At 45.0% G+C, this 24,225-nt stretch overlaps 19 non-coding genes across 19 annotated transcripts; all 19 read right to left on the bottom strand.

The window, feature by feature from the left end:
- Positions 1-348: 348 nt before the first annotated feature.
- LOC141196537 (U2 spliceosomal RNA) lies at positions 349-539 on the bottom strand. The gene has a single exon (XR_012268946.1). It is a non-coding gene; the product is annotated as a U2 spliceosomal RNA (small nuclear RNA).
- Positions 540-1,659: 1,120 nt separating this feature from the next.
- On the bottom strand, positions 1,660-1,850 carry LOC141196072 (U2 spliceosomal RNA). Its single transcript, XR_012268638.1, has one exon. It is a non-coding gene; the product is annotated as a U2 spliceosomal RNA (small nuclear RNA).
- Positions 1,851-2,971: 1,121 nt separating this feature from the next.
- On the bottom strand, positions 2,972-3,162 carry LOC141196525 (U2 spliceosomal RNA). The gene has a single exon (XR_012268945.1). It is a non-coding gene; the product is annotated as a U2 spliceosomal RNA (small nuclear RNA).
- A 1,122-nt stretch (positions 3,163-4,284) lies between these two features.
- On the bottom strand, positions 4,285-4,475 carry LOC141196514 (U2 spliceosomal RNA). The gene has a single exon (XR_012268944.1). It is a non-coding gene; the product is annotated as a U2 spliceosomal RNA (small nuclear RNA).
- A 1,120-nt stretch (positions 4,476-5,595) lies between these two features.
- Positions 5,596-5,786, bottom strand: LOC141196501 (U2 spliceosomal RNA). Its single transcript, XR_012268942.1, has one exon. It is a non-coding gene; the product is annotated as a U2 spliceosomal RNA (small nuclear RNA).
- Positions 5,787-6,906: 1,120 nt separating this feature from the next.
- LOC141196489 (U2 spliceosomal RNA) lies at positions 6,907-7,097 on the bottom strand. The gene has a single exon (XR_012268941.1). It is a non-coding gene; the product is annotated as a U2 spliceosomal RNA (small nuclear RNA).
- A 1,122-nt stretch (positions 7,098-8,219) lies between these two features.
- LOC141196478 (U2 spliceosomal RNA) lies at positions 8,220-8,410 on the bottom strand. Its single transcript, XR_012268940.1, has one exon. It is a non-coding gene; the product is annotated as a U2 spliceosomal RNA (small nuclear RNA).
- Positions 8,411-9,530: 1,120 nt separating this feature from the next.
- Positions 9,531-9,721, bottom strand: LOC141196467 (U2 spliceosomal RNA). Its single transcript, XR_012268939.1, has one exon. It is a non-coding gene; the product is annotated as a U2 spliceosomal RNA (small nuclear RNA).
- A 1,121-nt stretch (positions 9,722-10,842) lies between these two features.
- Positions 10,843-11,033, bottom strand: LOC141196456 (U2 spliceosomal RNA). Its single transcript, XR_012268938.1, has one exon. It is a non-coding gene; the product is annotated as a U2 spliceosomal RNA (small nuclear RNA).
- Positions 11,034-12,153: 1,120 nt separating this feature from the next.
- On the bottom strand, positions 12,154-12,344 carry LOC141195741 (U2 spliceosomal RNA). Its single transcript, XR_012268319.1, has one exon. It is a non-coding gene; the product is annotated as a U2 spliceosomal RNA (small nuclear RNA).
- A 1,120-nt stretch (positions 12,345-13,464) lies between these two features.
- On the bottom strand, positions 13,465-13,655 carry LOC141196444 (U2 spliceosomal RNA). The gene has a single exon (XR_012268937.1). It is a non-coding gene; the product is annotated as a U2 spliceosomal RNA (small nuclear RNA).
- A 1,121-nt stretch (positions 13,656-14,776) lies between these two features.
- Positions 14,777-14,967, bottom strand: LOC141196433 (U2 spliceosomal RNA). The gene has a single exon (XR_012268936.1). It is a non-coding gene; the product is annotated as a U2 spliceosomal RNA (small nuclear RNA).
- Positions 14,968-16,092: 1,125 nt separating this feature from the next.
- LOC141196422 (U2 spliceosomal RNA) lies at positions 16,093-16,283 on the bottom strand. Its single transcript, XR_012268935.1, has one exon. It is a non-coding gene; the product is annotated as a U2 spliceosomal RNA (small nuclear RNA).
- A 1,120-nt stretch (positions 16,284-17,403) lies between these two features.
- On the bottom strand, positions 17,404-17,594 carry LOC141196410 (U2 spliceosomal RNA). The gene has a single exon (XR_012268934.1). It is a non-coding gene; the product is annotated as a U2 spliceosomal RNA (small nuclear RNA).
- Positions 17,595-18,715: 1,121 nt separating this feature from the next.
- Positions 18,716-18,906, bottom strand: LOC141196103 (U2 spliceosomal RNA). The gene has a single exon (XR_012268669.1). It is a non-coding gene; the product is annotated as a U2 spliceosomal RNA (small nuclear RNA).
- A 1,122-nt stretch (positions 18,907-20,028) lies between these two features.
- On the bottom strand, positions 20,029-20,219 carry LOC141196398 (U2 spliceosomal RNA). Its single transcript, XR_012268926.1, has one exon. It is a non-coding gene; the product is annotated as a U2 spliceosomal RNA (small nuclear RNA).
- Positions 20,220-21,342: 1,123 nt separating this feature from the next.
- Positions 21,343-21,533, bottom strand: LOC141196386 (U2 spliceosomal RNA). The gene has a single exon (XR_012268918.1). It is a non-coding gene; the product is annotated as a U2 spliceosomal RNA (small nuclear RNA).
- Positions 21,534-22,653: 1,120 nt separating this feature from the next.
- On the bottom strand, positions 22,654-22,844 carry LOC141196374 (U2 spliceosomal RNA). The gene has a single exon (XR_012268910.1). It is a non-coding gene; the product is annotated as a U2 spliceosomal RNA (small nuclear RNA).
- A 1,121-nt stretch (positions 22,845-23,965) lies between these two features.
- On the bottom strand, positions 23,966-24,156 carry LOC141196363 (U2 spliceosomal RNA). Its single transcript, XR_012268903.1, has one exon. It is a non-coding gene; the product is annotated as a U2 spliceosomal RNA (small nuclear RNA).
- Positions 24,157-24,225: the final 69 nt, after the last annotated feature.

The raw sequence follows: 24,225 nt of genomic DNA, 5'->3' as shown, positions 1-24,225 counted from the left end.
TATACTGAAAGGTCAATTATATTGTGCAGCTTATCTCACCACCTGTAGTTATTTAGGTGAAAGCTCCAAAATGCTTGCCTAATATGTCTGTTTATCCAAAAGGAAGTATAGAGGGAGAGCTAGATAGATAGCATTGCATTACATTACATTACATGGCAATGCAATGCACAGTTGCTGAAGTTGAACCAAAATGAGCTTGTCATCTGGCTTCTGCAACTTTTAACATGAAAAATCCAATGAGGAGAAGAAAAGCAAAGCCAAAGAGTCCATCCCAAAATCCGACAAACAAGCAAAATGAACAAAAAGCATTGAATTCAATTCTTTCTGATTTTAGAAACTGCATTAAAGAAGGGGTGCACCGGTCCTGGAGATACTGCAATACCAGGTCAATGCGTGGAGTGGACAGAGCAAGCTCTTTTTCCATCTCCCTGTTCTAAAAATCCATTTAATATATGGTCCCCAGATAGGGGACGTATCAGATATTAAACTGATAAGAACAGATACTACACTTGATCTTAGCCAAAAGGCCGAGAAGCGATAACCAGAATTGGTTTCCGACTACGGTGCCACCCAAGGATTCTGAAAAGTCCATTTGTGGAGATGGCCACCTGGACTCCCGTTAAGAAGACATGCTGTCAACCTCTAGATCCCTCACATGCCTGCACTTTTCGGCTTGCTGCTGCTGCAATCCACGCGTTTTAGATCTGCATAACTCCACCTCTTTTAGCACAGTACCCTCAACCCCCGGCTGTTCCCACCCGCCTCAACACCGTTGGAAGGGAGGAGAACCAATTAAGGCGGGGGGGGGGTGGAACGAGCAGCTGTCTACCCTTAGCAGGAGGGTTGCTGATTAATTACCTCTCCTGCTGCTGCTGCTGCTGGCTGTCCAGCAGCAGACTGAAGGTGGCTGCTGCTGTGCGCAGGTATATAAAGGCTCAGAGCCTATTATGACACGCGCAGCCAGCGTTCCATTGCCACATTCCGTCTACTGCAGGCGGGATACCTGGATGGCTGAATGTCACTGAGAAGCTCACAGAGACCGCCATAAGCAACAGTTTAAAAGAATGCCACAGACTAATCAACCAAACTTTTTGGGTTGGTTTCTCTTTTATAGTCTGCAGGCATTAAATGAAAGAAGTCAGTGTTCCAGCAGAGGGAGACAACGTTTCAGAAAAGGCATTGTAGCAAACCAAAAAAGAAATTTTAAGCGCAGCAGAGTAACCAGCTCACATACCTGTTAGCTCAGGTGAGTTTAAAAGGCTGCTGTTGATAACAAGGGCATTTGCTAAATAGATGGTGTGTGTGCAACAATATACTGAAAGGTCAATTATATTGTGCAGCTTATCTCACCACCTGTAGTTATTTAGGTGAAAGCTCCAAAATGCTTGCCTAATATGTCTGTTTATCCAAAAGGAAGTATAGAGGGAGAGCTAGATAGATAGCATTGCATTACATTACATTACATGGCAATGCAATGCACAGTTGCTGAAGTTGAACCAAAATGAGCTTGTCATCTGGCTTCTGCAACTTTTAACATGAAAAATCCAATGAGGAGAAGAAAAGCAAAGCCAAAGAGTCCATCCCAAAATCCGACAAACAAGCAAAATGAACAAAAAGCATTGAATTCAATTCTTTCTGATTTTAGAAACTGCATTAAAGAAGGGGTGCACCGGTCCTGGAGATACTGCAATACCAGGTCAATGCGTGGAGTGGACAGAGCAAGCTCTTTTTCCATCTCCCTGTTCTAAAAATCCATTTAATATATGGTCCCCAGATAGGGGACGTATCAGATATTAAACTGATAAGAACAGATACTACACTTGATCTTAGCCAAAAGACCGAGAAGCGATAACCAGAATTGGTTTCCGACTACGGTGCCACCCAAGGATTCTGAAAAGTCCATTTGTGGAGATGGCCACCTGGACTCCCGTTAAGAAGACATGCTGTCAACCTCTAGATCCCTCACATGCCTGCACTTTTCGGCTTGCTGCTGCTGCAATCCACGCGTTTTAGATCTGCATAACTCCACCTCTTTTAGCACAGTACCCTCAACCCCCGGCTGTTCCCACCCGCCTCAACACCGTTGGAAGGGAGGAGAACCAATTAAGGCGGGGGGGGGGGTGGAACGAGCAGCTGTCTACCCTTAGCAGGAGGGTTGCTGATTAATTACCTCTCCTGCTGCTGCTGCTGCTGGCTGTCCAGCAGCAGACTGAAGGTGGCTGCTGCTGTGCGCAGGTATATAAAGGCTCAGAGCCTATTATGACACGCGCAGCCAGCGTTCCATTGCCACATTCCGTCTACTGCAGGCGGGATACCTGGATGGCTGAATGTCACTGAGAAGCTCACAGAGACCGCCATAAGCAACAGTTTAAAAGAATGCCACAGACTAATCAACCAAACTTTTTGGGTTGGTTTCTCTTTTATAGTCTGCAGGCATTAAATGAAAGAAGTCAGTGTTCCAGCAGAGGGAGACAACGTTTCAGAAAAGGCATTGTAGCAAACCAAAAAAGAAATTTTAAGCGCAGCAGAGTAACCAGCTCACATACCTGTTAGCTCAGGTGAGTTTAAAAGGCTGCTGTTGATAACAAGGGCATTTGCTAAATAGATGGTGTGTGTGCAACAATATACTGAAAGGTCAATTATATTGTGCAGCTTATCTCACCACCTGTAGTTATTTAGGTGAAAGCTCCAAAATGCTTGCCTAATATGTCTGTTTATCCAAAAGGAAGTATAGAGGGAGAGCTAGATAGATAGCATTGCATTACATTACATTACATGGCAATGCAATGCACAGTTGCTGAAGTTGAACCAAAATGAGCTTGTCATCTGGCTTCTGCAACTTTTAACATGAAAAATCCAATGAGGAGAAGAAAAGCAAAGCCAAAGAGTCCATCCCAAAATCCGACAAACAAGCAAAATGAACAAAAAGCATTGAATTCAATTCTTTCTGATTTTAGAAACTGCATTAAAGAAGGGGTGCACCGGTCCTGGAGATACTGCAATACCAGGTCAATGCGTGGAGTGGACAGAGCAAGCTCTTTTTCCATCTCCCTGTTCTAAAAATCCATTTAATATATGGTCCCCAGATAGGGGACGTATCAGATATTAAACTGATAAGAACAGATACTACACTTGATCTTAGCCAAAAGGCCGAGAAGCGATAACCAGAATTGGTTTCCGACTACGGTGCCACCCAAGGATTCTGAAAAGTCCATTTGTGGAGATGGCCACCTGGACTCCCGTTAAGAAGACATGCTGTCAACCTCTAGATCCCTCACATGCCTGCACTTTTCGGCTTGCTGCTGCTGCAATCCACGCGTTTTAGATCTGCATAACTCCACCTCTTTTAGCACAGTACCCTCAACCCCCGGCTGTTCCCACCCGCCTCAACACCGTTGGAAGGGAGGAGAACCAATTAAGGCGGGGGGGGGGGGTGGAACGAGCAGCTGTCTACCCTTAGCAGGAGGGTTGCTGATTAATTACCTCTCCTGCTGCTGCTGCTGCTGGCTGTCCAGCAGCAGACTGAAGGTGGCTGCTGCTGTGCGCAGGTATATAAAGGCTCAGAGCCTATTATGACACGCGCAGCCAGCGTTCCATTGCCACATTCCGTCTACTGCAGGCGGGATACCTGGATGGCTGAATGTCACTGAGAAGCTCACAGAGACCGCCATAAGCAACAGTTTAAAAGAATGCCACAGACTAATCAACCAAACTTTTTGGGTTGGTTTCTCTTTTATAGTCTGCAGGCATTAAATGAAAGAAGTCAGTGTTCCAGCAGAGGGAGACAACGTTTCAGAAAAGGCATTGTAGCAAACCAAAAAAGAAATTTTAAGCGCAGCAGAGTAACCAGCTCACATACCTGTTAGCTCAGGTGAGTTTAAAAGGCTGCTGTTGATAACAAGGGCATTTGCTAAATAGATGGTGTGTGTGCAACAATATACTGAAAGGTCAATTATATTGTGCAGCTTATCTCACCACCTGTAGTTATTTAGGTGAAAGCTCCAAAATGCTTGCCTAATATGTCTGTTTATCCAAAAGGAAGTATAGAGGGAGAGCTAGATAGATAGCATTGCATTACATTACATTACATGGCAATGCAATGCACAGTTGCTGAAGTTGAACCAAAATGAGCTTGTCATCTGGCTTCTGCAACTTTTAACATGAAAAATCCAATGAGGAGAAGAAAAGCAAAGCCAAAGAGTCCATCCCAAAATCCGACAAACAAGCAAAATGAACAAAAAGCATTGAATTCAATTCTTTCTGATTTTAGAAACTGCATTAAAGAAGGGGTGCACCGGTCCTGGAGATACTGCAATACCAGGTCAATGCGTGGAGTGGACAGAGCAAGCTCTTTTTCCATCTCCCTGTTCTAAAAATCCATTTAATATATGGTCCCCAGATAGGGGACGTATCAGATATTAAACTGATAAGAACAGATACTACACTTGATCTTAGCCAAAAGGCCGAGAAGCGATAACCAGAATTGGTTTCCGACTACGGTGCCACCCAAGGATTCTGAAAAGTCCATTTGTGGAGATGGCCACCTGGACTCCCGTTAAGAAGACATGCTGTCAACCTCTAGATCCCTCACATGCCTGCACTTTTCGGCTTGCTGCTGCTGCAATCCACGCGTTTTAGATCTGCATAACTCCACCTCTTTTAGCACAGTACCCTCAACCCCCGGCTGTTCCCACCCGCCTCAACACCGTTGGAAGGGAGGAGAACCAATTAAGGCGGGGGGGGGGTGGAACGAGCAGCTGTCTACCCTTAGCAGGAGGGTTGCTGATTAATTACCTCTCCTGCTGCTGCTGCTGCTGGCTGTCCAGCAGCAGACTGAAGGTGGCTGCTGCTGTGCGCAGGTATATAAAGGCTCAGAGCCTATTATGACACGCGCAGCCAGCGTTCCATTGCCACATTCCGTCTACTGCAGGCGGGATACCTGGATGGCTGAATGTCACTGAGAAGCTCACAGAGACCGCCATAAGCAACAGTTTAAAAGAATGCCACAGACTAATCAACCAAACTTTTTGGGTTGGTTTCTCTTTTATAGTCTGCAGGCATTAAATGAAAGAAGTCAGTGTTCCAGCAGAGGGAGACAACGTTTCAGAAAAGGCATTGTAGCAAACCAAAAAAGAAATTTTAAGCGCAGCAGAGTAACCAGCTCACATACCTGTTAGCTCAGGTGAGTTTAAAAGGCTGCTGTTGATAACAAGGGCATTTGCTAAATAGATGGTGTGTGTGCAACAATATACTGAAAGGTCAATTATATTGTGCAGCTTATCTCACCACCTATAGTTATTTAGGTGAAAGCTCCAAAATGCTTGCCTAATATGTCTGTTTATCCAAAAGGAAGTATAGAGGGAGAGCTAGATAGATAGCATTGCATTACATTACATTACATGGCAATGCAATGCACAGTTCCTGAAGTTGAACCAAAATGAGCTTGTCATCTGGCTTCTGCAACTTTTAACATGAAAAATCCAATGAGGAGAAGAAAAGCAAAGCCAAAGAGTCCATCCCAAAATCCGACAAACAAGCAAAATGAACAAAAAGCATTGAATTCAATTCTTTCTGATTTTAGAAACTGCATTAAAGAAGGGGTGCACCGGTCCTGGAGATACTGCAATACCAGGTCAATGCGTGGAGTGGACAGAGCAAGCTCTTTTTCCATCTCCCTGTTCTAAAAATCCATTTAATATATGGTCCCCAGATAGGGGACGTATCAGATATTAAACTGATAAGAACAGATACTACACTTGATCTTAGCCAAAAGGCCGAGAAGCGATAACCAGAATTGGTTTCCGACTACGGTGCCACCCAAGGATTCTGAAAAGTCCATTTGTGGAGATGGCCACCTGGACTCCCGTTAAGAAGACATGCTGTCAACCTCTAGATCCCTCACATGCCTGCACTTTTCGGCTTGCTGCTGCTGCAATCCACGCGTTTTAGATCTGCATAACTCCACCTCTTTTAGCACAGTACCCTCAACCCCCGGCTGTTCCCACCCGCCTCAACACCGTTGGAAGGGAGGAGAACCAATTAAGGCGGGGGGGGGGGGGTGGAACGAGCAGCTGTCTACCCTTAGCAGGAGGGTTGCTGATTAATTACCTCTCCTGCTGCTGCTGCTGGCTGTCCAGCAGCAGACTGAAGGTGGCTGCTGCTGTGCGCAGGTATATAAAGGCTCAGAGCCTATTATGACACGCGCAGCCAGCGTTCCATTGCCACATTCCGTCTACTGCAGGCGGGATACCTGGATGGCTGAATGTCACTGAGAAGCTCACAGAGACCGCCATAAGCAACAGTTTAAAAGAATGCCACAGACTAATCAACCAAACTTTTTGGGTTGGTTTCTCTTTTATAGTCTGCAGGCATTAAATGAAAGAAGTCAGTGTTCCAGCAGAGGGAGACAACGTTTCAGAAAAGGCATTGTAGCAAACCAAAAAAGAAATTTTAAGCGCAGCAGAGTAACCAGCTCACATACCTGTTAGCTCAGGTGAGTTTAAAAGGCTGCTGTTGATAACAAGGGCATTTGCTAAATAGATGGTGTGTGTGCAACAATATACTGAAAGGTCAATTATATTGTGCAGCTTATCTCACCACCTGTAGTTATTTAGGTGAAAGCTCCAAAATGCTTGCCTAATATGTCTGTTTATCCAAAAGGAAGTATAGAGGGAGAGCTAGATAGATAGCATTGCATTACATTACATTACATGGCAATGCAATGCACAGTTGCTGAAGTTGAACCAAAATGAGCTTGTCATCTGGCTTCTGCAACTTTTAACATGAAAAATCCAATGAGGAGAAGAAAAGCAAAGCCAAAGAGTCCATCCCAAAATCCGACAAACAAGCAAAATGAACAAAAAGCATTGAATTCAATTCTTTCTGATTTTAGAAACTGCATTAAAGAAGGGGTGCACCGGTCCTGGAGATACTGCAATACCAGGTCAATGCGTGGAGTGGACAGAGCAAGCTCTTTTTCCATCTCCCTGTTCTAAAAATCCATTTAATATATGGTCCCCAGATAGGGGACGTATCAGATATTAAACTGATAAGAACAGATACTACACTTGATCTTAGCCAAAAGGCCGAGAAGCGATAACCAGAATTGGTTTCCGACTACGGTGCCACCCAAGGATTCTGAAAAGTCCATTTGTGGAGATGGCCACCTGGACTCCCGTTAAGAAGACATGCTGTCAACCTCTAGATCCCTCACATGCCTGCACTTTTCGGCTTGCTGCTGCTGCAATCCACGCGTTTTAGATCTGCATAACTCCACCTCTTTTAGCACAGTACCCTCAACCCCCGGCTGTTCCCACCCGCCTCAACACCGTTGGAAGGGAGGAGAACCAATTAAGGCGGGGGGGGGGGGTGGAACGAGCAGCTGTCTACCCTTAGCAGGAGGGTTGCTGATTAATTACCTCTCCTGCTGCTGCTGCTGCTGGCTGTCCAGCAGCAGACTGAAGGTGGCTGCTGCTGTGCGCAGGTATATAAAGGCTCAGAGCCTATTATGACACGCGCAGCCAGCGTTCCATTGCCACATTCCGTCTACTGCAGGCGGGATACCTGGATGGCTGAATGTCACTGAGAAGCTCACAGAGACCGCCATAAGCAACAGTTTAAAAGAATGCCACAGACTAATCAACCAAACTTTTTGGGTTGGTTTCTCTTTTATAGTCTGCAGGCATTAAATGAAAGAAGTCAGTGTTCCAGCAGAGGGAGACAACGTTTCAGAAAAGGAATTGTAGCAAACCAAAAAAGAAATTTTAAGCGCAGCAGAGTAACCAGCTCACATACCTGTTAGCTCAGGTGAGTTTAAAAGGCTGCTGTTGATAACAAGGGCATTTGCTAAATAGATGGTGTGTGTGCAACAATATACTGAAAGGTCAATTATATTGTGCAGCTTATCTCACCACCTGTAGTTATTTAGGTGAAAGCTCCAAAATGCTTGCCTAATATGTCTGTTTATCCAAAAGGAAGTATAGAGGGAGAGCTAGATAGATAGCATTGCATTACATTACATTACATGGCAATGCAATGCACAGTTCCTGAAGTTGAACCAAAATGAGCTTGTCATCTGGCTTCTGCAACTTTTAACATGAAAAATCCAATGAGGAGAAGAAAAGCAAAGCCAAAGAGTCCATCCCAAAATCCGACAAACAAGCAAAATGAACAAAAAGCATTGAATTCAATTCTTTCTGATTTTAGAAACTGCATTAAAGAAGGGGTGCACCGGTCCTGGAGATACTGCAATACCAGGTCAATGCGTGGAGTGGACAGAGCAAGCTCTTTTTCCATCTCCCTGTTCTAAAAATCCATTTAATATATGGTCCCCAGATAGGGGACGTATCAGATATTAAACTGATAAGAACAGATACTACACTTGATCTTAGCCAAAAGGCCGAGAAGCGATAACCAGAATTGGTTTCCGACTACGGTGCCACCCAAGGATTCTGAAAAGTCCATTTGTGGAGATGGCCACCTGGACTCCCGTTAAGAAGACATGCTGTCAACCTCTAGATCCCTCACATGCCTGCACTTTTCGGCTTGCTGCTGCTGCAATCCACGCGTTTTAGATCTGCATAACTCCACCTCTTTTAGCACAGTACCCTCAACCCCCGGCTGTTCCCACCCGCCTCAACACCGTTGGAAGGGAGGAGAACCAATTAAGGCGGGGGGGGGGTGGAACGAGCAGCTGTCTACCCTTAGCAGGAGGGTTGCTGATTAATTACCTCTCCTGCTGCTGCTGCTGCTGGCTGTCCAGCAGCAGACTGAAGGTGGCTGCTGCTGTGCGCAGGTATATAAAGGCTCAGAGCCTATTATGACACGCGCAGCCAGCGTTCCATTGCCACATTCCGTCTACTGCAGGCGGGATACCTGGATGGCTGAATGTCACTGAGAAGCTCACAGAGACCGCCATAAGCAACAGTTTAAAAGAATGCCACAGACTAATCAACCAAACTTTTTGGGTTGGTTTCTCTTTTATAGTCTGCAGGCATTAAATGAAAGAAGTCAGTGTTCCAGCAGAGGGAGACAACGTTTCAGAAAAGGCATTGTAGCAAACCAAAAAAGAAATTTTAAGCGCAGCAGAGTAACCAGCTCACATACCTGTTAGCTCAGGTGAGTTTAAAAGGCTGCTGTTGATAACAAGGGCATTTGCTAAATAGATGGTGTGTGTGCAACAATATACTGAAAGGTCAATTATATTGTGCAGCTTATCTCACCACCTATAGTTATTTAGGTGAAAGCTCCAAAATGCTTGCCTAATATGTCTGTTTATCCAAAAGGAAGTATAGAGGGAGAGCTAGATAGATAGCATTGCATTACATTACATTACATGGCAATGCAATGCACAGTTGCTGAAGTTGAACCAAAATGAGCTTGTCATCTGGCTTCTGCAACTTTTAACATGAAAAATCCAATGAGGAGAAGAAAAGCAAAGCCAAAGAGTCCATCCCAAAATCCGACAAACAAGCAAAATGAACAAAAAGCATTGAATTCAATTCTTTCTGATTTTAGAAACTGCATTAAAGAAGGGGTGCACCGGTCCTGGAGATACTGCAATACCAGGTCAATGCGTGGAGTGGACAGAGCAAGCTCTTTTTCCATCTCCCTGTTCTAAAAATCCATTTAATATATGGTCCCCAGATAGGGGACGTATCAGATATTAAACTGATAAGAACAGATACTACACTTGATCTTAGCCAAAAGGCCGAGAAGCGATAACCAGAATTGGTTTCCGACTACGGTGCCACCCAAGGATTCTGAAAAGTCCATTTGTGGAGATGGCCACCTGGACTCCCGTTAAGAAGACATGCTGTCAACCTCTAGATCCCTCACATGCCTGCACTTTTCGGCTTGCTGCTGCTGCAATCCACGCGTTTTAGATCTGCATAACTCCACCTCTTTTAGCACAGTACCCTCAACCCCCGGCTGTTCCCACCCGCCTCAACACCGTTGGAAGGGAGGAGAACCAATTAAGGCGGGGGGGGGGGTGGAACGAGCAGCTGTCTACCCTTAGCAGGAGGGTTGCTGATTAATTACCTCTCCTGCTGCTGCTGCTGCTGGCTGTCCAGCAGCAGACTGAAGGTGGCTGCTGCTGTGCGCAGGTATATAAAGGCTCAGAGCCTATTATGACACGCGCAGCCAGCGTTCCATTGCCACATTCCGTCTACTGCAGGCGGGATACCTGGATGGCTGAATGTCACTGAGAAGCTCACAGAGACCGCCATAAGCAACAGTTTAAAAGAATGCCACAGACTAATCAACCAAACTTTTTGGGTTGGTTTCTCTTTTATAGTCTGCAGGCATTAAATGAAAGAAGTCAGTGTTCCAGCAGAGGGAGACAACGTTTCAGAAAAGGCATTGTAGCAAACCAAAATAGAAATTTTAAGCGCAGCAGAGTAACCAGCTCACATACCTGTTAGCTCAGGTGAGTTTAAAAGGCTGCTGTTGATAACAAGGGCATTTGCTAAATAGATGGTGTGTGTGCAACAATATACTGAAAGGTCAATTATATTGTGCAGCTTATCTCACCACCTGTAGTTATTTAGGTGAAAGCTCCAAAATGCTTGCCTAATATGTCTGTTTATCCAAAAGGAAGTATAGAGGGAGAGCTAGATAGATAGCATTGCATTACATTACATTACATGGCAATGCAATGCACAGTTGCTGAAGTTGAACCAAAATGAGCTTGTCATCTGGCTTCTGCAACTTTTAACATGAAAAATCCAATGAGGAGAAGAAAAGCAAAGCCAAAGAGTCCATCCCAAAATCCGACAAACAAGCAAAATGAACAAAAAGCATTGAATTCAATTCTTTCTGATTTTAGAAACTGCATTAAAGAAGGGGTGCACCGGTCCTGGAGATACTGCAATACCAGGTCAATGCGTGGAGTGGACAGAGCAAGCTCTTTTTCCATCTCCCTGTTCTAAAAATCCATTTAATATATGGTCCCCAGATAGGGGACGTATCAGATATTAAACTGATAAGAACAGATACTACACTTGATCTTAGCCAAAAGGCCGAGAAGCGATAACCAGAATTGGTTTCCGACTACGGTGCCACCCAAGGATTCTGAAAAGTCCATTTGTGGAGATGGCCACCTGGACTCCCGTTAAGAAGACATGCTGTCAACCTCTAGATCCCTCACATGCCTGCACTTTTCGGCTTGCTGCTGCTGCAATCCACGCGTTTTAGATCTGCATAACTCCACCTCTTTTAGCACAGTACCCTCAACCCCCGGCTGTTCCCACCCGCCTCAACACCGTTGGAAGGGAGGAGAACCAATTAAGGCGGGGGGGGGGGGGTGGAACGAGCATCTGTCTACCCTTAGCAGGAGGGTTGCTGATTAATTACCTCTCCTGCTGCTGCTGCTGGCTGTCCAGCAGCAGACTGAAGGTGGCTGCTGCTGTGCGCAGGTATATAAAGGCTCAGAGCCTATTATGACACGCGCAGCCAGCGTTCCATTGCCACATTCCGTCTACTGCAGGCGGGATACCTGGATGGCTGAATGTCACTGAGAAGCTCACAGAGACCGCCATAAGCAACAGTTTAAAAGAATGCCACAGACTAATCAACCAAACTTTTTGGGTTGGTTTCTCTTTTATAGTCTGCAGGCTTTAAATGAAAGAAGTCAGTGTTCCAGCAGAGGGAGACAACGTTTCAGAAAAGGCATTGTAGCAAACCAAAAAAGAAATTTTAAGCGCAGCAGAGTAACCAGCTCACATACCTGTTAGCTCAGGTGAGTTTAAAAGGCTGCTGTTGATAACAAGGGCATTTGCTAAATAGATGGTGTGTGTGCAACAATATACTGAAAGGTCAATTATATTGTGCAGCTTATCTCACCACCTGTAGTTATTTAGGTGAAAGCTCCAAAATGCTTGCCTAATATGTCTGTTTATCCAAAAGGAAGTATAGAGGGAGAGCTAGATAGATAGCATTGCATTACATTACATTACATGGCAATGCAATGCACAGTTGCTGAAGTTGAACCAAAATGAGCTTGTCATCTGGCTTCTGCAACTTTTAACATGAAAAATCCAATGAGGAGAAGAAAAGCAAAGCCAAAGAGTCCATCCCAAAATCCGACAAACAAGCAAAATGAACAAAAAGCATTGAATTCAATTCTTTCTGATTTTAGAAACTGCATTAAAGAAGGGGTGCACCGGTCCTGGAGATACTGCAATACCAGGTCAATGCATGGAGTGGACAGAGCAAGCTCTTTTTCCATCTCCCTGTTCTAAAAATCCATTTAATATATGGTCCCCAGATAGGGGACGTATCAGATATTAAACTGATAAGAACAGATACTACACTTGATCTTAGCCAAAAGGCCGAGAAGCGATAACCAGAATTGGTTTCCGACTACGTTGCCACCCAAGGATTCTGAAAAGTCCATTTGTGGAGATGGCCACCTGGACTCCCGTTAAGAAGACATGCTGTCAACCTCTAGATCCCTCACATGCCTGCACTTTTCGGCTTGCTGCTGCTGCAATCCACGCGTTTTAGATCTGCATAACTCCACCTCTTTTAGCACAGTACCCTCAACCCCCGGCTGTTCCCACCCGCCTCAACACCGTTGGAAGGGAGGAGAACCAATTAAGGCGGGGGGGGGGTGGAACGAGCAGCTGTCTACCCTTAGCAGGAGGGTTGCTGATTAATTACCTCTCCTGCTGCTGCTGCTGCTGGCTGTCCAGCAGCAGACTGAAGGTGGCTGCTGCTGTGCGCAGGTATATAAAGGCTCAGAGCCTATTATGACACGCGCAGCCAGCGTTCCATTGCCACATTCCGTCTACTGCAGGCGGGATACCTGGATGGCTGAATGTCACTGAGAAGCTCACAGAGACCGCCATAAGCAACAGTTTAAAAGAATGCCACAGACTAATCAACCAAACTTTTTGGGTTGGTTTCTCTTTTATAGTCTGCAGGCATTAAATGAAAGAAGTCAGTGTTCCAGCAGAGGGAGACAACGTTTCAGAAAAGGCATTGTAGCAAACCAAAAAAGAAATTTTAAGCGCAGCAGAGTAACCAGCTCACATACCTGTTAGCTCAGGTGAGTTTAAAAGGCTGCTGTTGATAACAAGGGCATTTGCTAAATAGATGGTGTGTGTGCAACAATATACTGAAAGGTCAATTATATTGTGCAGCTTATCTCACCACCTGTAGTTATTTAGGTGAAAGCTCCAAAATGCTTGCCTAATATGTCTGTTTATCCAAAAGGAAGTATAGAGGGAGAGCTAGATAGATAGCATTGCATTACATTACATTACATGGCAATGCAATGCACAGTTGCTGAAGTTGAACCAAAATGAGCTTGTCATCTGGCTTCTGCAACTTTTAACATGAAAAATCCAATGAGGAGAAGAAAAGCAAAGCCAAAGAGTCCATCCCAAAATCCGACAAACAAGCAAAATGAACAAAAAGCATTGAATTCAATTCTTTCTGATTTTAGAAACTGCATTAAAGAAGGGGTGCACCGGTCCTGGAGATACTGCAATACCAGGTCAATGCGTGGAGTGGACAGAGCAAGCTCTTTTTCCATCTCCCTGTTCTAAAAATCCATTTAATATATGGTCCCCAGATAGGGGACGTATCAGATATTAAACTGATAAGAACAGATACTACACTTGATCTTAGCCAAAAGGCCGAGAAGCGATAACCAGAATTGGTTTCCGACTACGGTGCCACCCAAGGATTCTGAAAAGTCCATTTGTGGAGATGGCCACCTGTACTCCCGTTAAGAAGACATGCTGTCAACCTCTAGATCCCTCACATGCCTGCACTTTTCGGCTTGCTGCTGCTGCAATCCACGCGTTTTAGATCTGCATAACTCCACCTCTTTTAGCACAGTACCCTCAACCCCCGGCTGTTCCCACCCGCCTCAACACCGTTGGAAGGGAGGAGAACCAATTAAGGCGGGGGGGGGGGTGGAACGAGCAGCTGTCTACCCTTAGCAGGAGGGTTGCTGATTAATTACCTCTCCTGCTGCTGCTGCTGCTGGCTGTCCAGCAGCAGACTGAAGGTGGCTGCTGCTGTGCGCAGGTATATAAAGGCTCAGAGCCTATTATGACACGCGCAGCCAGCGTTCCATTGCCACATTCCGTCTACTGCAGGCGGGATACCTGGATGGCTGAATGTCACTGAGAAGCTCACAGAGACCGCCATAAGCAACAGTTTAAAAGAATGCCACAGACTAATCAACCAAACTTTTTGGGTTGGTTTCTCTTTTATAGTCTGCAGGCATTAAATGAAAGAAGTCAGTGTTCCAGCAGAGGGAGACAACGTTTCAGAAAAGGCATTGTAGCAAACCAAAAAAGAAATTTTAAGCGCAGCAGAGTAACCAGCTCACATACCTGTTAGCTCAGGTGAGTTTAAAAGGCTGCTGTTGATAACAAGGGCATTTGCTAAATAGATGGTGTGTGTGCAACAATATACTGAAAGGTCAATTATATTGTGCAGCTTATCTCACCACCTGTAGTTATTTAGGTGAAAGCTCCAAAATGCTTGCCTAATATGTCTGTTTATCCAAAAGGAAGTATAGAGGGAGAGCTAGATAGATAGCATTGCATTACATTACATTACATGGCAATGCAATGCACAGTTGCTGAAGTTGAACCAAAATGAGCTTGTCATCTGGCTTCTGCAACTTTTAACATGAAAAATCCAATGAGGAGAAGAAAAGCAAAGCCAAAGAGTCCATCCCAAAATCCGACAAACAAGCAAAATGAACAAAAAGCATTGAATTCAATTCTTTCTGATTTTAGAAACTGCATTAAAGAAGGGGTGCACCGGTCCTGGAGATACTGCAATACCAGGTCAATGCGTGGAGTGGACAGAGCAAGCTCTTTTTCCATCTCCCTGTTCTAAAAATCCATTTAATATATGGTCCCCAGATAGGGGACGTATCAGATATTAAACTGATAAGAACAGATACTACACTTGATCTTAGCCAAAAGGCCGAGAAGCGATAACCAGAATTGGTTTCCGACTACGGTGCCACCCAAGGATTCTGAAAAGTCCATTTGTGGAGATGGCCACCTGGACTCCCGTTAAGAAGACATGCTGTCAACCTCTAGATCCCTCACATGCCTGCACTTTTCGTCTTGCTGCTGCTGCAATCCACGCGTTTTAGATCTGCATAACTCCACCTCTTTTAGCACAGTACCCTCAACCCCCGGCTGTTCCCACCCGCCTCAACACCGTTGGAAGGGAGGAGAACCAATTAAGGCGGGGGGGGGGGGGGGTGGAACGAGCAGCTGTCTACCCTTAGCAGGAGGGTTGCTGATTAATTACCTCTCCTGCTGCTGCTGCTGCTGGCTGTCCAGCAGCAGACTGAAGGTGGCTGCTGCTGTGCGCAGGTATATAAAGGCTCAGAGCCTATTATGACACGCGCAGCCAGCGTTCAATTGCCACATTCCGTCTACTGCAGGCGGGATACCTGGATGGCTGAATGTCACTGAGAAGCTCACAGAGACCGCCATAAGCAACAGTTTAAAAGAATGCCACAGACTAATCAACCAAACTTTTTGGGTTGGTTTCTCTTTTATAGTCTGCAGGCATTAAATGAAAGAAGTCAGTGTTCCAGCAGAGGGAGACAACATTTCAGAAAAGGCATTGTAGCAAACCAAAAAAGAAATTTTAAGCGCAGCAGAGTAACCAGCTCACATACCTGTTAGCTCAGGTGAGTTTAAAAGGCTGCTGTTGATAACAAGGGCATTTGCTAAATAGATGGTGTGTGTGCAACAATATACTGAAAGGTCAATTATATTGTGCAGCTTATCTCACCACCTGTAGTTATTTAGGTGAAAGCTCCAAAATGCTTGCCTAATATGTCTGTTTATCCAAAAGGAAGTATAGAGGGAGAGCTAGATAGATAGCATTGCATTACATTACATTACATGGCAATGCAATGCACAGTTGCTGAAGTTGAACCAAAATGAGCTTGTCATCTGGCTTCTGCAACTTTTAACATGAAAAATCCAATGAGGAGAAGAAAAGCAAAGCCAAAGAGTCCATCCCAAAATCCGACAAACAAGCAAAATAAACAAAAAGCATTGAATTCAATTCTTTCTGATTTTAGAAACTGCATTAAAGAAGGGGTGCACCGGTCCTGGAGATACTGCAATACCAGGTCAATGCGTGGAGTGGACAGAGCAAGCTCTTTTTCCATCTCCCTGTTCTAAAAATCCATTTAATATATGGTCCCCAGATAGGGGACGTATCAGATATTAAACTGATAAGAACAGATACTACACTTGATCTTAGCCAAAAGGCCGAGAAGCGATAACCAGAATTGGTTTCCGACTACGGTGCCACCCAAGGATTCTGAAAAGTCCATTTGTGGAGATGGCCACCTGGACTCCCGTTAAGAAGACATGCTGTCAACCTCTAGATCCCTCACATGCCTGCACTTTTCGGCTTGCTGCTGCTGCAATCCACGCGTTTTAGATCTGCATAACTCCACCTCTTTTAGCACAGTACCCTCAACCCCCAGCTGTTCCCACCCGCCTCAACACCGTTGGAAGGGAGGAGAACCAATTAAGGCGGGGGGGGGGTGGAACGAGCAGCTGTCTACCCTTAGCAGTAGGGTTGCTGATTAATTACCTCTCCTGCTGCTGCTGCTGCTGGCTGTCCAGCAGCAGACTGAAGGTGGCTGCTGCTGTGCGCAGGTATATAAAGGCTCAGAGCCTATTATGACACGCGCAGCCAGCGTTCCATTGCCACATTCCGTCTACTGCAGGCGGGATACCTGGATGGCTGAATGTCACTGAGAAGCTCACAGAGACCGCCATAAGCAACAGTTTAAAAGAATGCCACAGACTAATCAACCAAACTTTTTGGGTTGGTTTCTCTTTTATAGTCTGCAGGCATTAAATGAAAGAAGTCAGTGTTCCAGCAGAGGGAGACAACGTTTCAGAAAAGGCATTGTAGCAAACCAAAAAAGAAATTTTAAGCGCAGCAGAGTAACCAGCTCACATACCTGTTAGCTCAGGTGAGTTTAAAAGGCTGCTGTTGATAACAAGGGCATTTGCTAAATAGATGGTGTGTGTGCAACAATATACTGAAAGGTCAATTATATTGTGCAGCTTATCTCACCACCTGTAGTTATTTAGGTGAAAGCTCCAAAATGCTTGCCTAATATGTCTGTTTATCCAAAAGGAAGTATAGAGGGAGAGCTAGATAGATAGCATTGCATTACATTACATTACATGGCAATGCAATGGACAGTTGCTGAAGTTGAACCAAAATGAGCTTGTCATCTGGCTTCTGCAACTTTTAACATGAAAAATCCAATGAGGAGAAGAAAAGCAAAGCCAAAGAGTCCATCCCAAAATCCGACAAACAAGCAAAATGAACAAAAAGCATTGAATTCAATTCTTTCTGATTTTAGAAACTGCATTAAAGAAGGGGTGCACCGGTCCTGGAGATACTGCAATACCAGGTCAATGCGTGGAGTGGACAGAGCAAGCTCTTTTTCCATCTCCCTGTTCTAAAAATCCATTTAATATATGGTCCCCAGATAGGGGACGTATCAGATATTAAACTGATAAGAACAGATACTACACTTGATCTTAGCCAAAAGGCCGAGAAGCGATAACCAGAATTGGTTTCCGACTACGGTGCCACCCAAGGATTCTGAAAAGTCCATTTGTGGAGATGGCCACCTGGACTCCCGTTAAGAAGACATGCTGTCAACCTCTAGATCCCTCACATGCCTGCACTTTTCGTCTTGCTGCTGCTGCAATCCACGCGTTTTAGATCTGCATAACTCCACCTCTTTTAGCACAGTACCCTCAACCCCCGGCTGTTCCCACCCGCCTCAACACCGTTGGAAGGGAGGAGAACCAATTAAGGCGGGGGGGGGGGTGGAACGAGCAGCTGTCTACCCTTAGCAGGAGGGTTGCTGATTAATTACCTCTCCTGCTGCTGCTGCTGCTGGCTGTCCAGCAGCAGACTGAAGGTGGCTGCTGCTGTGCGCAGGTATATAAAGGCTCAGAGCCTATTATGACACGCGCAGCCAGCGTTCCATTGCCACATTCCGTCTACTGCAGGCGGGATACCTGGATGGCTGAATGTCACTGAGAAGCTCACAGAGACCGCCATAAGCAACAGTTTAAAAGAATGCCACAGACTAATCAACCAAACTTTTTGGGTTGGTTTCTCTTTTATAGTCTGCAGGCATGAAATGAAAGAAGTCAGTGTTCCAGCAGAGGGAGACAACGTTTCAGAAAAGGCATTGTAGCAAACCAAAAAAGAAATTTTAAGCGCAGCAGAGTAACCAGCTCACATACCTGTTAGCTCAGGTGAGTTTAAAAGGCTGCTGTTGATAACAAGGGCATTTGCTAAATAGATGGTGTGTGTGCAACAATATACTGAAAGGTCAATTATATTGTGCAGCTTATCTCACCACCTGTAGTTATTTAGGTGAAAGCTCCAAAATGCTTGCCTAATATGTCTGTTTATCCAAAAGGAAGTATAGAGGGAGAGCTAGATAGATAGCATTGCATTACATTACATTACATGGCAATGCAATGCACAGTTGCTGAAGTTGAACCAAAATGAGCTTGTCATCTGGCTTCTGCAACTTTTAACATGAAAAATCCAATGAGGAGAAGAAAAGCAAAGCCAAAGAGTCCATCCCAAAATCCGACAAACAAGCAAAATGAACAAAAAGCATTGAATTCAATTCTTTCTGATTTTAGAAACTGCATTAAAGAAGGGGTGCACCGGTCCTGGAGATACTGCAATACCAGGTCAATGCGTGGAGTGGACAGAGCAAGCTCTTTTTCCATCTCCCTGTTCTAAAAATCCATTTAATATATGGTCCCCAGATAGGGGACGAATCAGATATTAAACTGATAAGAACAGATACTACACTTGATCTTAGCCAAAAGGCCGAGAAGCGATAACCAGAATTGGTTTCCGACTACGGTGCCACCCAAGGATTCTGAAAAGTCCATTTGTGGAGATGGCCACCTGGACTCCCGTTAAGAAGACTTGCTGTCAACCTCTAGATCCCTCACATGCCTGCACTTTTCGGCTTGCTGCTGCTGCAATCCACGCGTTTTAGATCTGCATAACTCCACCTCTTTTAGCACAGTACCCTCAACCCCCGGCTGTTCCCACCCGCCTCAACACCGTTGGAAGGGAGGAGAACCAATTAAGGCGGGGGGGGGGGGTGGAACGAGCAGCTGTCTACCCTTAGCAGGAGGGTTGCTGATTAATTACCTCTCCTGCTGCTGCTGCTGCTGGCTGTCCAGCAGCAGACTGAAGGTGGCTGCTGCTGTGCGCAGGTATATAAAGGCTCAGAGCCTATTATGACACGCGCAGCCAGCGTTCCATTGCCACATTCCGTCTACTGCAGGCGGGATACCTGGATGGCTGAATGTCACTGAGAAGCTCACAGAGACCGCCATAAGCAACAGTTTAAAAGAATGCCACAGACTAATCAACCAAACTTTTTGGGTTGGTTTCTCTTTTATAGTCTGCAGGCATTAAATGAAAGAAGTCAGTGTTCCAGCAGAGGGAGACAACGTTTCAGAAAAGGCATTGTAGCAAACCAAAAAAGAAATTTTAAGCGCAGCAGAGTAACCAGCTCACATACCTGTTAGCTCAGGTGAGTTTAAAAGGCTGCTGTTGATAACAAGGGCATTTGCTAAATAGATGGTGTGTGTGCAACAATATACTGAAAGGTCAATTATATTGTGCAGCTTATCTCACCACCTGTAGTTATTTAGGTGAAAGCTCCAAAATGCTTGCCTAATATGTCTGTTTATCCAAAAGGAAGTATAGAGGGAGAGCTAGATAGATAGCATTGCATTACATTACATTACATGGCAATGCAATGCACAGTTGCTGAAGTTGAACCAAAATGAGCTTGTCATCTGGCTTCTGCAACTTTTAACATGAAAAATCCAATGAGGAGAAGAAAAGCAAAGCCAAAGAGTCCATCCCAAAATCCGACAAACAAGCAAAATGAACAAAAAGCATTGAATTCAATTCTTTCTGATTTTAGAAACTGCATTAAAGAAGGGGTGCACCGGTCCTGGAGATACTGCAATACCAGGTCAATGCGTGGAGTGGACAGAGCAAGCTCTTTTTCCATCTCCCTGTTCTAAAAATCCATTTAATATATGGTCCCCAGATAGGGGACGTATCAGATATTAAACTGATAAGAACAGATACTACACTTGATCTTAGCCAAAAGGCCGAGAAGCGATAACCAGAATTGGTTTCCGACTACGGTGCCACCCAAGGATTCTGAAAAGTCCATTTGTGGAGATGGCCACCTGGACTCCCGTTAAGAAGACATGCTGTCAACCTCTAGATCCCTCACATGCCTGCACTTTTCGGCTTGCTGCTGCTGCAATCCACGCGTTTTAGATCTGCATAACTCCACCTCTTTTAGCACAGTACCCTCAACCCCCGGCTGTTCCCACCCGCCTCAACACCGTTGGAAGGGAGGAGAACCAATTAAGGCGGGGGGGGGGGGGTGGAACGAGCAGCTGTCTACCCTTAGCAGGAGGGTTGCTGATTAATTACCTCTCCTGCTGCTGCTGCTGCTGGCTGTCCAGCAGCAGACTGAAGGTGGCTGCTGCTGTGCGCAGGTATATAAAGGCTCAGAGCCTATTATGACACGCGCAGCCAGCGTTCCATTGCCACATTCCGTCTACTGCAGGCGGGATACCTGGATGGCTGAATGTCACTGAGAAGCTCACAGAGACCGCCATAAGCAACAGTTTAAAAGAATGCCACAGACTAATCAACCAAACTTTTTGGGTTGGTTTCTCTTTTATAGTCTGCAGGCATTAAATGAAAGAAGTCAGTGTTCCAGCAGAGGGAGACAACGTTTCAGAAAAGGCATTGTAGCAAACCAAAAAAGAAATTTTAAGCGCAGCAGAGTAACCAGCTCACATACCTGTTAGCTCAGGTGAGTTTAAAAGGCTGCTGTTGATAACAAGGGCATTTGCTAAATAGATGGTGTGTGTGCAACAATATACTGAAAGGTCAATTATATTGTGCAGCTTATCTCACCACCTGTAGTTATTTAGGTGAAAGCTCCAAAATGCTTGCCTAATATGTCTGTTTATCCAAAAGGAAGTATAGAGGGAGAGCTAGATAGATAGCATTGCATTACATTACATTACATGGCAATGCAATGCACAGTTGCTGAAGTTGAACCAAAATGAGCTTGTCATCTGGCTTCTGCAACTTTTAACATGAAAAATCCAATGAGGAGAAGAAAAGCAAAGCCAAAGAGTCCATCCCAAAATCTGACAAACAAGCAAAATGAACAAAAAGCATTGAATTCAATTCTTTCTGATTTTAGAAACTGCATTAAAGAAGGGGTGCACCGGTCCTGGAGATACTGCAATACCAGGTCAATGCGTGGAGTGGACAGAGCAAGCTCTTTTTCCATCTCCCTGTTCTAAAAATCCATTTAATATATGGTCCCCAGATAGGGGACGTATCAGATATTAAACTGATAAGAACAGATACTACACTTGATCTTAGCCAAAAGGCCGAGAAGCGATAACCAGAATTGGTTTCCGACTACGGTGCCACCCAAGGATTCTGAAAAGTCCATTTGTGGAGATGGCCACCTGGACTCCCGTTAAGAAGACATGCTGTCAACCTCTAGATCCCTCACATGCCTGCACTTTTCGGCTTGCTGCTGCTGCAATCCACGCGTTTTAGATCTGCATAACTCCACCTCTTTTAGCACAGTACCCTCAACCCCCGGCTGTTCCCACCCGCCTCAACACCGTTGGAAGGGAGGAGAAGCAATTAAGGCGGGGGGGGTGTGGAACGAGCAGCTGTCTACCCTTAGCAGGAGGGTTGCTGATTAATTACCTCTCCTGCTGCTGCTGCTGCTGGCTGTCCAGCAGCAGACTGAAGGTGGCTGCTGCTGTGCGCAGGTATATAAAGGCTCAGAGCCTATTATGACACGCGCAGCCAGCGTTCCATTGCCACATTCCGTCTACTGCAGGCGGGATACCTGGATGGCTGAATGTCACTGAGAAGCTCACAGAGACCGCCATAAGCAACAGTTTAAAAGAATGCCACAGACTAATCAACCAAACTTTTTGGGTTGGTTTCTCTTTTATAGTCTGCAGGCATTAAATGAAAGAAGTCAGTGTTCCAGCAGAGGGAGACAACGTTTCAGAAAAGGCATTGTAGCAAACCAAAAAAGAAATTTTAAGCGCAGCAGAGTAACCAGCTCACATACCTGTTAGCTCAGGTGAGTTTAAAAGGCTGCTGTTGATAACAAGGGCATTTGCTAAATAGATGGTGTGTGTGCAACAATATACTGAAAGGTCAATTATATTGTGCAGCTTATCTCACCACCTGTAGTTATTTAGGTGAAAGCTCCAAAATGCTTGCCTAATATGTCTGTTTATCCAAAAGGAAGTATAGAGGGAGAGCTAGATAGATAGCATTGCATTACATTACATTACATGGCAATGCAATGCACAGTTGCTGAAGTTGAACCAAAATGAGCTTGTCATCTGGCTTCTGCAACTTTTAACATGAAAAATCCAATGAGGAGAAGAAAAGCAAAGCCAAAGAGTCCATCCCAAAATCCGACAAACAAGCAAAATGAACAAAAAGCATTGAATTCAATTCTTTCTGATTTTAGAAACTGCATTAAAGAAGGGGTGCACCGGTCCTGGAGATACTGCAATACCAGGTCAATGCGTGGAGTGGACAGAGCAAGCTCTTTTTCCATCTCCCTGTTCTAAAAATCCATTTAATATATGGTCCCCAGATAGGGGACGTATCAGATATTAAACTGATAAGAACAGATACTACACTTGATCTTAGCCAAAAGGCCGAGAAGCGATAACCAGAATTGGTTTCCGACTACGGTGCCACCCAAGGATTCTGAAAAGTCCATTTGTGGAGATGGCCACCTGGACTCCCGTTAAGAAGACATGCTGTCAACCTCTAGATCCCTCACATGCCTGCACTTTTCGGCTTGCTGCTGCTGCAATCCACGCGTTTTAGATCTGCATAACTCCACCTCTTTTAGCACAGTACCCTCAACCCCCGGCTGTTCCCACCCGCCTCAACACCGTTGGAAGGGAGGAGAACCAATTAAGGCGGGGGGGGGGGTGGAACGAGCAGCTGTCTACCCTTAGCAGGAGGGTTGCTGATTAATTACCTCTCCTGCTGCTGCTGCTGCTGGCTGTCCAGCAGCAGACTGAAGGTGGCTGCTGCTGTGCGCAGGTATATAAAGGCTCAGAGCCTATTATGACACGCGCAGCCAGCGTTCCATTGCCACATTCCGTCTACTGCAGGCGGGATACCTGGATGGCTGAATGTCACTGAGAAGCTCACAGAGACCGCCATAAGCAACAGTTTAAAAGAATGCCACAGACTAATCAACCAAACTTTTTGGGTTGGTTTCTCTTTTATAGTCTGCAGGCATTAAATGAAAGAAGTCAGTGTTCCAGCAGAGGGAGACAACGTTTCAGAAAAGGCATTGTAGCAAACCAAAAAATAAATTTTAAGCGCAGCAGAGTAACCAGCTCACATACCTGTTAGCTCAGGTGAGTTTAAAAGGCTGCTGTTGATAACAAGGGCATTTGCTAAATAGATGGTGTGTGTGCAACAATATACTGAAAGGTCAATTATATTGTGCAGCTTATCTCACCACCTGTAGTTATTTAGGTGAAAGCTCCAAAATGCTTGCCTAATATGTCTGTTTATCCAAAAGGAAGTATAGAGGGAGAGCTAGATAGATAGCATTGCATTACATTACATTACATGGCAATGCAATGCACAGTTGCTGAAGTTGAACCAAAATGAGCTTGTCATCTGGCTTCTGCAACTTTTAACATGAAAAATCCAATGAGGAGAAGAAAAGCAAAGCCAAAGAGTCCATCCCAAAATCCGACAAACAAGCAAAATGAACAAAAAGCATTGAATTCAATTCTTTCTGATTTTAGAAACTGCATTAAAGAAGGGGTGCACCGGTCCTGGAGATACTGCAATACCAGGTCAATGCGTGGAGTGGACAGAGCAAGCTCTTTTTCCATCTCCCTGTTCTAAAAATCCATTTAATATATGGTCCCCAGATAGGGGACGTATCAGATATTAAACTGATAAGAACAGATACTACACTTGATCTTAGCCAAAAGGCCGAGAAGCGATAACCAGAATTGGTTTCCGACTACGGTGCCACCCAAGGATTCTGAAAAGTCCATTTGTGGAGATGGCCAC

The sequence above is a fragment of the Phyllobates terribilis genome, unplaced genomic scaffold (assembly GCF_046119375.1).
Source record: "Phyllobates terribilis strain yellow unplaced genomic scaffold, ASM4611937v1 Scaffold_74__1_contigs__length_7073193, whole genome shotgun sequence".
In the NCBI taxonomy this organism is placed as follows: Eukaryota; Metazoa; Chordata; class Amphibia; order Anura; family Dendrobatidae; genus Phyllobates; species Phyllobates terribilis.
The sequence above is the reverse complement of the archived record's forward strand: the minus strand, read 5'-3'. Positions and strand labels throughout refer to the sequence as shown.